Consider the following 9,180-nt stretch of genomic DNA (forward strand, 5'->3'; position numbering starts at 1 on the left):
ATGCACACGATGCAATATTGATTATAACATAGAGGACCATGCAAGATTTGTTAATCATGCATTTAAGTCATTGATTTTTAAAATTGAGGATTTATTTTAAAACAATACATTTTTCATTTAACAATGAAGTCACAAATGAAAATCTCATGAAAATTGAAACAATAAATCATAAAAATTTATTTTAAAATTTTCTAATTTGTGTTTGTGCCCGCATGCGCTGGCAGCGCGCTAGCGCCTGTGCGCCAGCTTGGGGCCGCATGCGTGCGCCGCGTGCAGTGCTCGTGGCGCAGCGCCTGTGTGCGGTGCCGTCGCGCACAGCGCTGCACGCACCGCGCTTCGGGCGACTGTGCGCGCCGCGAAGTTGCGCCAGCGGCGTGCGCTGCGCGCATAGTGCCTGTGCACGCCGTCGCCGCGCGTGCGCGTGCAGCGCCTGTGCGCGCGCTGCGCAGCGCGCGCGCTGGGCGCCAGGCGCGCAGCGCAGCGCTGCCAGCGCCGCGCTGCAGCTGCCGCAGCACCTGCTCAGCGTCACCTCACGCGCAGCGAAAGTTCACGACGATCGCGATTCAAAATCTGCGATCTCGTGTTTTAATTAATTTTTTTTTTTTAAATTCGCTTTGATCTTCATTAACAACTTAATGAAATCAAAAACAATCAATCAATTTTTTTTTTTTTTTTTGAAATTTAAGGTTTGGATGATGTGGCACCGTCCACATCATCTGTCCATGTGGCACCATGCCACGTCATTGTCCGCGAATGACCGTCACCGACGCGGACATGACGTGGCATGGTGGAGGTTATTTTAATATAACCGGTGGGGCCCACGTCCCTTTGAAATTTAAAAAAAACGGTTTGTTATCCGGGCGGTCCTGCAATTGGTGTTGATGGCGAGTAATGATGCGGGATATCTTGGATGACGGTGGAGGTGTGTCCGATGCCGGTGCGTTGACGTGGTCGCCATCCGGGCGGTCCTGCAGTTGGCATTGATGACGCATCATGATGCGGGATGTCTCGGATGACGATGGAGGCGCATCCGAAGATGGTGTGTTGATGTTGTCGCCACCAGCGGATGTGATGGAGCATACCCAAACGACCCTCAGGGGACGTCTTTGAAGCTACCATCATTGTCATTAGTATCACTGCTGGTCCGTGTTGATGTAACACGACGCACGCCGGGATCGAACTGCTCATGTTATACCACAGGGAGGGCGAAGGCAATCATGTAATGTAGTGGAGACGACTAAGGTGGATGTAATTCAAGTGAAGATGTAACGAGGAAATCAGTGAGAAGTATAAGTTCTGAAAGAATTCTGATATCTAACTTGGTCAAAAACTTGACTTAAGCGGAAGCGTTCTATGATTCTCTTATGAGTTCTAGGGGTTTGAAACTTTTTCTTGAACCTCAAACTCAACTGGATTACAATCATCTATTCATAGTATGATTGTATGAAACACATTTCTATCATAAAGCAAATAAATAACATACCATTGCCATTGGTAATGATGAAATGGTTGAAGTTGATCCAAGAAGCTTTCCTCTTGAAGAAGATGATGGACTTTTGAGCCTCCCTTGTGTTTGGCCTCTACCGGTATCCACACGATCTTCCCTTGGAGGTGAGTTCACTGGTGCTCTCACAGATCCTTCTCTTTGACCCCTCCTTGTTCTCCTTTGCATGCTCTTTGGAATTCTTCCAATTCCAAGTGAGTAGGAGAGGAAGGGGATGAGAAAAGATGAGAGAGAGAACCAAATTCCACCTGGAGTTGGTTGCTTGTGCCCAGGGCCCACATTTCCTTAAATAGGGCTCTCCACATGTCCTTTGGCATTAATTTCCATTATGCCATCAATTAATTATAACTTCACCTCATAAGATCTTATGTGTGTGACCTATAGGTTCACTTATCATTCTAGTTTAATGACTCTAATAGTTGATAATCATCCAATCAACTTTACCAGTCAATTAAATTCATAACTCACTTATAATTTAATTGACCTTGACCAATTTAACCTAATTGGTTAGTTGAGTCTCCTGCCATGCCATAAGGACAAGCTTCACTTGCATTGGCCTAGAAGACAAATGAATTTCATCCATGCATTTTGCTTCATGAAAACCTTTCTGTTATCAATACCATATCAATATAGTCCTTCATTCATTAATGATCTCATGATTGATATCTGGGATATGGTGGTTCAGTCAAATCCCAATCATATGAATCAATTTTAATATGATTGCATAAGAGATCTCCAATGAATCACATCATTGGAATCTCCTTTATTACTCTGGCCAGAGATTCACTGCAATCTATTAGTGAGACCATGACTTCTATTCATCGAAGTTGAATGATTCCTAATCGGCTATTCAATTACCTCCATGATACTCTAGAAGTGCCCAATCATATTTATACCGGCACTCTAAACAGAAGCCTTTGTCAACATGATCAAAGCACAACTTTCGTACCACAAGATATCTTTGATACCTTAGGTCAAAGGACCATTGATACTATGACAACATGAATCTTCCTGGTTGACTTAGATGTTTAACCATCCAGGTGATTCATACGGATCAATACAGTGAACTTCTTCTTACCAAGAAGCACCTGACATCCATCATTAGTGTCATCACACAAATGGCTATTGGGAACGGCCATTATCATCATCCAAGTGATCATGAAAGATGTCACCACTCTTTCCGGAATATCTAGTGTCCCTTACTAGACTTCCTTCGAATGGGGTTGTTTAGGTTAATGTCCTTTGAGTCTAGTGATCCCTAAATTATGAACTCTTCATAATTCACTCAAACATATGGACATTACCTGGGACTTCATTAATCATATATGTACAATATAGAAATAATGAAAACAAGAGTCTCGATAGAATTAACTATAAACTCAAGAATGTACTTTGATTGGTTCTTTAGGCCACCAATTCTTACAATCTCCCACTTGGACTAAAGCCAATCAGGTTTGCATTTGAGACCCATAGATCTTCTATGCTCGTCTAGCACGTTCTTCGTCATTGGCTTGGTAAGTGGATCTGCCACATTGTCAGATGTGTCAACCTTTTGTATGACTATGTCCTTTCTCTCTATGATCTCACGAATGAGATGGAAGCGTCTCAAGACATGTCTTGATCTTGGTCCAGACCTTGGATCCTTTGATTGTGCAATCGCCCCATTGTTGTCACACAATAAAGGAATGGGTTCTTCTATTGAAGGAACCACACCTAGGTCAGAAACAAATTTCTTTCACCATACCGCTTCCTTAGCCGCCTCAACAGCCGCTATATACTCCGCTTCCGTAGTTGAATCAGCGACTGTTGGTTGTTTGGAACTCTTCCAACAAACAACTCCTCCATTCAACATGAAAATGAATCCAGATGTTGACTTAGAGTCATCTGGATCAGACTGGAAGCTAGAGTCAGTGAATCCTTGAACTTTGAGTTCACCTCCTCCATAAACAAGAAAATCATTCTTTGTATTTCTCAAATACTTAAGAATATTCTTGACTGTAATCCAATGTTTGAAACCTGGATTAGATTGAAACCTGCTCGTAACACTTAGAGCATATGCTACATCTGGTCGTGTACATAACATGGCATACATAATCGATCCTATAGCCGAAGCATAAGGAATCGATTCAGATGCTTTTATCTCTTCAGGATTGTTTGGACAATCCCTTTTGGATAATTTAACTCCATGGCGTATTGGTAGATACCCGCCTTTGGAATTCGACAAGCCAAACCTTTTGACTATCGTGTCTATGTACATGGATTGTGTTAATCCAAGCAACTTCCTTGATCTATCTCTATAGATCCGTATTCCCAATACATAAGTTGCTTCTCCCAGATCTTTCATGGAGAAGTTCTTAGACAACCATGATTTTACTGAATTCAACATCACTTTATCATTCCCAATGATAAGAATATCATCTACATATAATACCAAGAAAGTAATGGAGCTCCCACTAGTCTTCTTGTACACACAAGGTTCATCTCCATTCTGAATGAAGTCGAAGGTCTTGATCGCATGATCAAACTTCTTGTTCCAGCTTCTTGAAGCTTGTTTGAGTCCATAAATGGACTTACGCAAATGACATACTTTGTTTGGATGGGACTTGGATGTGTAACCTTCAGGTTGTGTCATATACACTTCCTCTTCTAGGTCTCCATTAAGGAAAGCTGTTTTGACATCCATTTGCCATACCTCATAATCATAGTATGCAGCTATTGCAAGAAGTATCCGTATCGACTTAATCATTGCCACGGAGAGAAGGTTTCGTCATAGTCAATTCCTTGCCTTTGACGATACCCTTTCGCAACTAGCCGGGCCTTATAAGTCTCAACGGATCCATCTACACCAATCTTCTTCTTGAAGATCCATTTACATCCAATGGGTGTCTTACCTTTTGGAATGTCGACCAAGTTCCAAACTTGGTTGGTGTACATGGATTGGATTTCAGAATCCATAGCTTCTTTCCATTTCATGGAATCAGAACAATTTATAGCTTCTTTAAAGCTCAAGGGATCTCCACTCATAGTGGTGATTGACTCCTCATCCTCTACATCAATACGTCCAATGTATCGATCAGGGATTCTAGTCACCCTTGTAGACCTTCGTGGTTCTTGCGTATCGGGATCAACATATTCTGTCAATTGAGAATCTTCTGAAGATCTCAATTCCGTTTGTTGGTCTTGAGCTTCTTCAAGCTCAAATTTACTTCCAACTTTCTTATTCAAGATGAAATCTTGTTCTAAGAAAATTGCCCTTCTCGAGACAAAAACATTTTGCTCTTGAGAACGATAGAAATAATATCCATAAGAATTCTTAGGATAACCAACAAACATGCACCTTTCAAAGTAGACTCTAGCTTATTCGGATCATGTTTCTTAACATGAGCCAAGCATCCCCAAATTTTAATATGATTATAACTTGGTTTCTTCTCCCACCAAATCTCATAAGGTGAAGAAGATACGGATTTGCTAGGCAATATGTTGATATAATATGCTGCTGTTTCCAGCGCATATCCCCATAGAAAACGTGGTGCCTCGGCAGCGCTCATCATGGATCGAACCATGTCTAACAAAGTTCGATTCCGACGCTCCGAAACTCCATTCAATTGTGGGGTATAGGGAGGCGTAAGTTGCGCAAGGATCCCATTATCCTTTAGGAAGTTGGTGAACTCGGTACTTAAGTATTCTCCTCCCCGATCGGATCGAAGAGTCTTTATACTTTTCCCGGTTTGCTTCTCTACTTCAAGCTTATATTCCTTAAACTTTTCAAGGGATTCGGATTTATGTCTCATCAAGTAGACATATCCGTATCTTGACACATCATCCGTGAATGTGATGAAGTAGGAATATCCACCCCTTGCTTGTGTGGACATTGGACCACATACATCAGTATGTACTAGTTCCAATATGTCATTAGCACGAGTTCCCTTTCCTTTGAAAGGTTGCTTTGGCAACTTGCCCATAAGACAAGGTTCGCAGGTGTCAAATGATTCATAATCAAACTCACCCAACCTTTTGTCTTGATGCAACTTTTGAACTCTTTTTGTGCTAATGTGACCCAATCTACAATGCCATAGATAAGTGGGGTTCACCTCATGTTCACTTCTCTTAGAAGTCACATTTAGATTTATTTCGTTTTTCGACGTGTCTAGAAGATACAACCCTTTCACTAAAGGAGCTGTAGCAACCAATTTACTTTGAAAGTAAATCAAACAACATTTGTTTCCAAAGGTTAAACAGAAACCAGCAAGGTCTAGACATGAAACTGAAATGATGTTCGATACGATATCGGAGCATAATAACAGTCATCTATGAAAAACGAGAAATCAGGAGATAATGATAGCTTGGCTCTTCCCACATGCATAGCAGCAACTTTTGCCCCATTGCCAAGCCTCATCACCATCTCCCCGTGCGCTAACTTGCGTTTACTTGTCATCACCTGCATGTCATTACATATGTGAGTTGTGCATCCGGTATCTATTACCCACAATGAACAATCACAAGAAGACAAGTAACAATCAATCATATTGATTTTACCTCCCGAAGCATTGGCATGCTTCTTCTTGGCGGCTATCTCTTCAAGATACTTCTTGCAATTTCGTTTCCAATGGCCTTTGATGCCACAATGGAAACATTCTCCTTGTCCTTTGAGACATTAGCATTCTTCCTCTTTTGAGGTTCTCCTTCTTTGCTTTCTTCCCTTTGTACTTTACAAAGTTCGAATTGGGCTTTCTTTTCTTCTTGCTAGTCTCACCAACAAGAAGAACCTGGGATTTATCCGATAGGATGTTTCCCTCAGCCTCCTTTAGCATATTGAGGAGTTCCGAGCGAGTATTTTCATACTTGCCCATGTTATACTGCATAACAAAAGAGGAGAAAGTCTTAGGGAGTGATTGCAAGATGAGATCGATATCAAGTCCTGGAGTGAATGTGAAACCCAAAGAAGCCATTCTTTCAATGAGTCCGATCATTTTAAGAACATGAGCTTCTACCGAAGACCCCTCGGGCATCCTTGCTCGGAACAAATTCTTTGCAAGTTCATAGCGTTCTGTTCGGCTATTCTTGGCATATAATTCACGTAAGTGAGCCAACATTGTCCGAGGGTGCATGTCCTCATGTTGCCTTTGCAACTCATTTGACATGGTTCCAAGCATGTAACATTGAACTATGTCAACATCTAGCTTGTATCTTTCGAACTTCATAAGTTCTTCATCAGGGCACCGGCTGGCGGCATTTCGGGTTCATCTTCATCAAGGACATAGAGAGGCGGCGTCCGTTCCTCAGAATGATTCTGAGATTACGAAGCCAGTCAGCGAAATTTGGACCCGTCAACTTTTGCGATTCCATAATCCCTCGTAGAGGACTAGGGCCCATCATGGTATCCTATCAAACATAGAGAAAACCATACAAATTTATATTAGGCAGAAAAATAGTCAATTCAATCATTAATTCTCCCACTAAGAAACATAACCCTCAATAGTATGTTTTCTACTCGAAGACTCTGATTATCTTCTCGTGGGGATCGGAATCCTCCTTCTCATAATGTAATCTGGGGTAACTCCAAACAATTACATTATGTTCCAGAGGAACTTATCTTATAAGATTCATACACCTATGACATCCAATCATATTCGGTCCCTTACTTTCGAATGGCCTGGGTAGCTCCAAACAACCATCGATTTCAGTCAAGACATACCCATGTTACTTGCTTTCCGATGAGTTCACAAGAACCCTGGGGTAACTCCAATCAGATTCATGCTACCTCATCGTTAAGCCTTGTATCACATACTTAATCATAATTACCATCAAGCACTTAGGAAGAGAATTTGGGGTAACTCCAATCATTCCCTCAATGCACAAGATGTAATATTGATTATAACATAGGAGGACCATGCAAGATTTGTTAATCATGCATTTAAGTCATTGATTTTTAAAATTGAGGGATTTATTTTAAAACAATACATTTTTCATTTAACAATGAAGTCACAAATGAAAAATCTCATGAAAATTGAAACAATAAATCATAAAAATTTATTTTAAAATTTTCTAATTTGGTGTTTGTGCCCGTCTGCTTGTCATGCCGCGCCTGTCTTGCCGTGCCCAGGGCATCTTGCGCGCGTGCAGTGCCTGTGCGCAGCGCCTGTGTCTGCGGTGCCGTCGCGCACGCGCCTGGCGCCTACTGCGCACCGCGCTTCGGCGACTGTGCGCGCGCGAAGTTGCGCCAGCGCGTGCGCTGCATAGTGCACGTGTGTCGCTGCCGCGCGCCGTGTAGCGCCTGTGCGCGCGCGCCGCAGCGCATGTCTTGTGTGAGGCGCCTGTGCGCGCGCCCAGCAGCGCTTGTCTTGTACGCAGCGCTGCTTGTAGCAGCACCTTCAGCGTGGTCACCGCGCGCAGCGAGTTTATCACGACGATCGCAGATTCAAAATCTGCGATCTCGTGTTTAATTAATTTTTTTTTAAATTCGCTTTGATCTTCATTAACAACTTAATGAAATCAAAAACAATCAATCAATTTTTTTTTTTTTTTGAAATTTAGGGTTTTCGATGATGTGGCACCGTCCACATCATCTGTCCATGTGGCACCATGCCACGTCATTGTCCGCGAATGACCGTCACCGACGCGGACATGACGTGGCATGGTGGAGGTTATTTTAATATAACCGGTGGGGCCCACGTCCCTTTGAAATTTAAAAAACGGTTTGTTATCCGGGCGGTCCTGCAATTGGTGTTGATGGCGAGTAATGATGCGGGATATCTTGGATGACGGTGGAGGTGTGTCCGATGCCGGTGCGTTGACGTGGTCGCCATCGGCGGTCCTGCAGATTGGCATTGATGACGCATCATGATGCGGGATGTCTCGGATGACGATGGGCGCATCCGAAGATGGTGTGTTGATGTTGTCGCCACCAGCGGATGTGATGGAGCATACCCAAAGCGACCCTCGGGGGCGTCTTTGAAGCTACCATCATTGTCATTAGTATCACTGCTGGTCCGTGTTGATGTAACACGCACGCCGGGATCGAACTGCTCATGTTATACCACAGGAGGCGAAGGCAATCATGTAATGTAGTGGAGCGACTAAGGTGGATGTAATTCAAGTGAAGATGTAACGAGGAAATCAGTGAGAAGTATAAGTTCTGAAAGAATTCTGATATCTAACTTGGTCAAAAACTTGACTTAAGCGGAAGCGTTCTATGATTCTCTTATGAGTTCTAGGGGTTTGAAACTTTTTCTTGAACCTCAAACTCAACTGGATTACAATCATCTATTCATAGTATGATTGTATGAAACACATTTCTATAATAAAGCAAATAAATAACATACCATTGCCATTGGTAATGATGAAATGGTTGAAGTTGATCCAAGAAGCTTTCCTCTTGAAGAAGATGATGGACTTTTGAGCCTCCCTTGTGTTTGGCCTCTACCGGTATCCACACGATCTTCCCTTGGAGGTGAGTTCACTGGTGCTCTCACAGATCCTTCTCTTTGACCCCTCCCTGTTCTCCTTTGCATGCTCTTTGGAATTCTTCCAATTCCAAGTGAGTAGGAGAGGAAGGGGATGAGAAAAGATGAGAGAGAGAACCAAATTCCACCTGGAGTTGGTTGCTTGTGCCCAGGGCCCACATTTCCTTAAATAGGGCTCTCCACATGTCCTTTGGCATTAATTTCCATTATGCC

The sequence above is a fragment of the Wolffia australiana genome, chromosome 16, assembly GCF_029677425.1.
Source record: "Wolffia australiana isolate 7733 chromosome 16, ASM2967742v1".
Lineage (NCBI taxonomy): Eukaryota > Viridiplantae > Streptophyta > Magnoliopsida > Alismatales > Araceae > Wolffia > Wolffia australiana.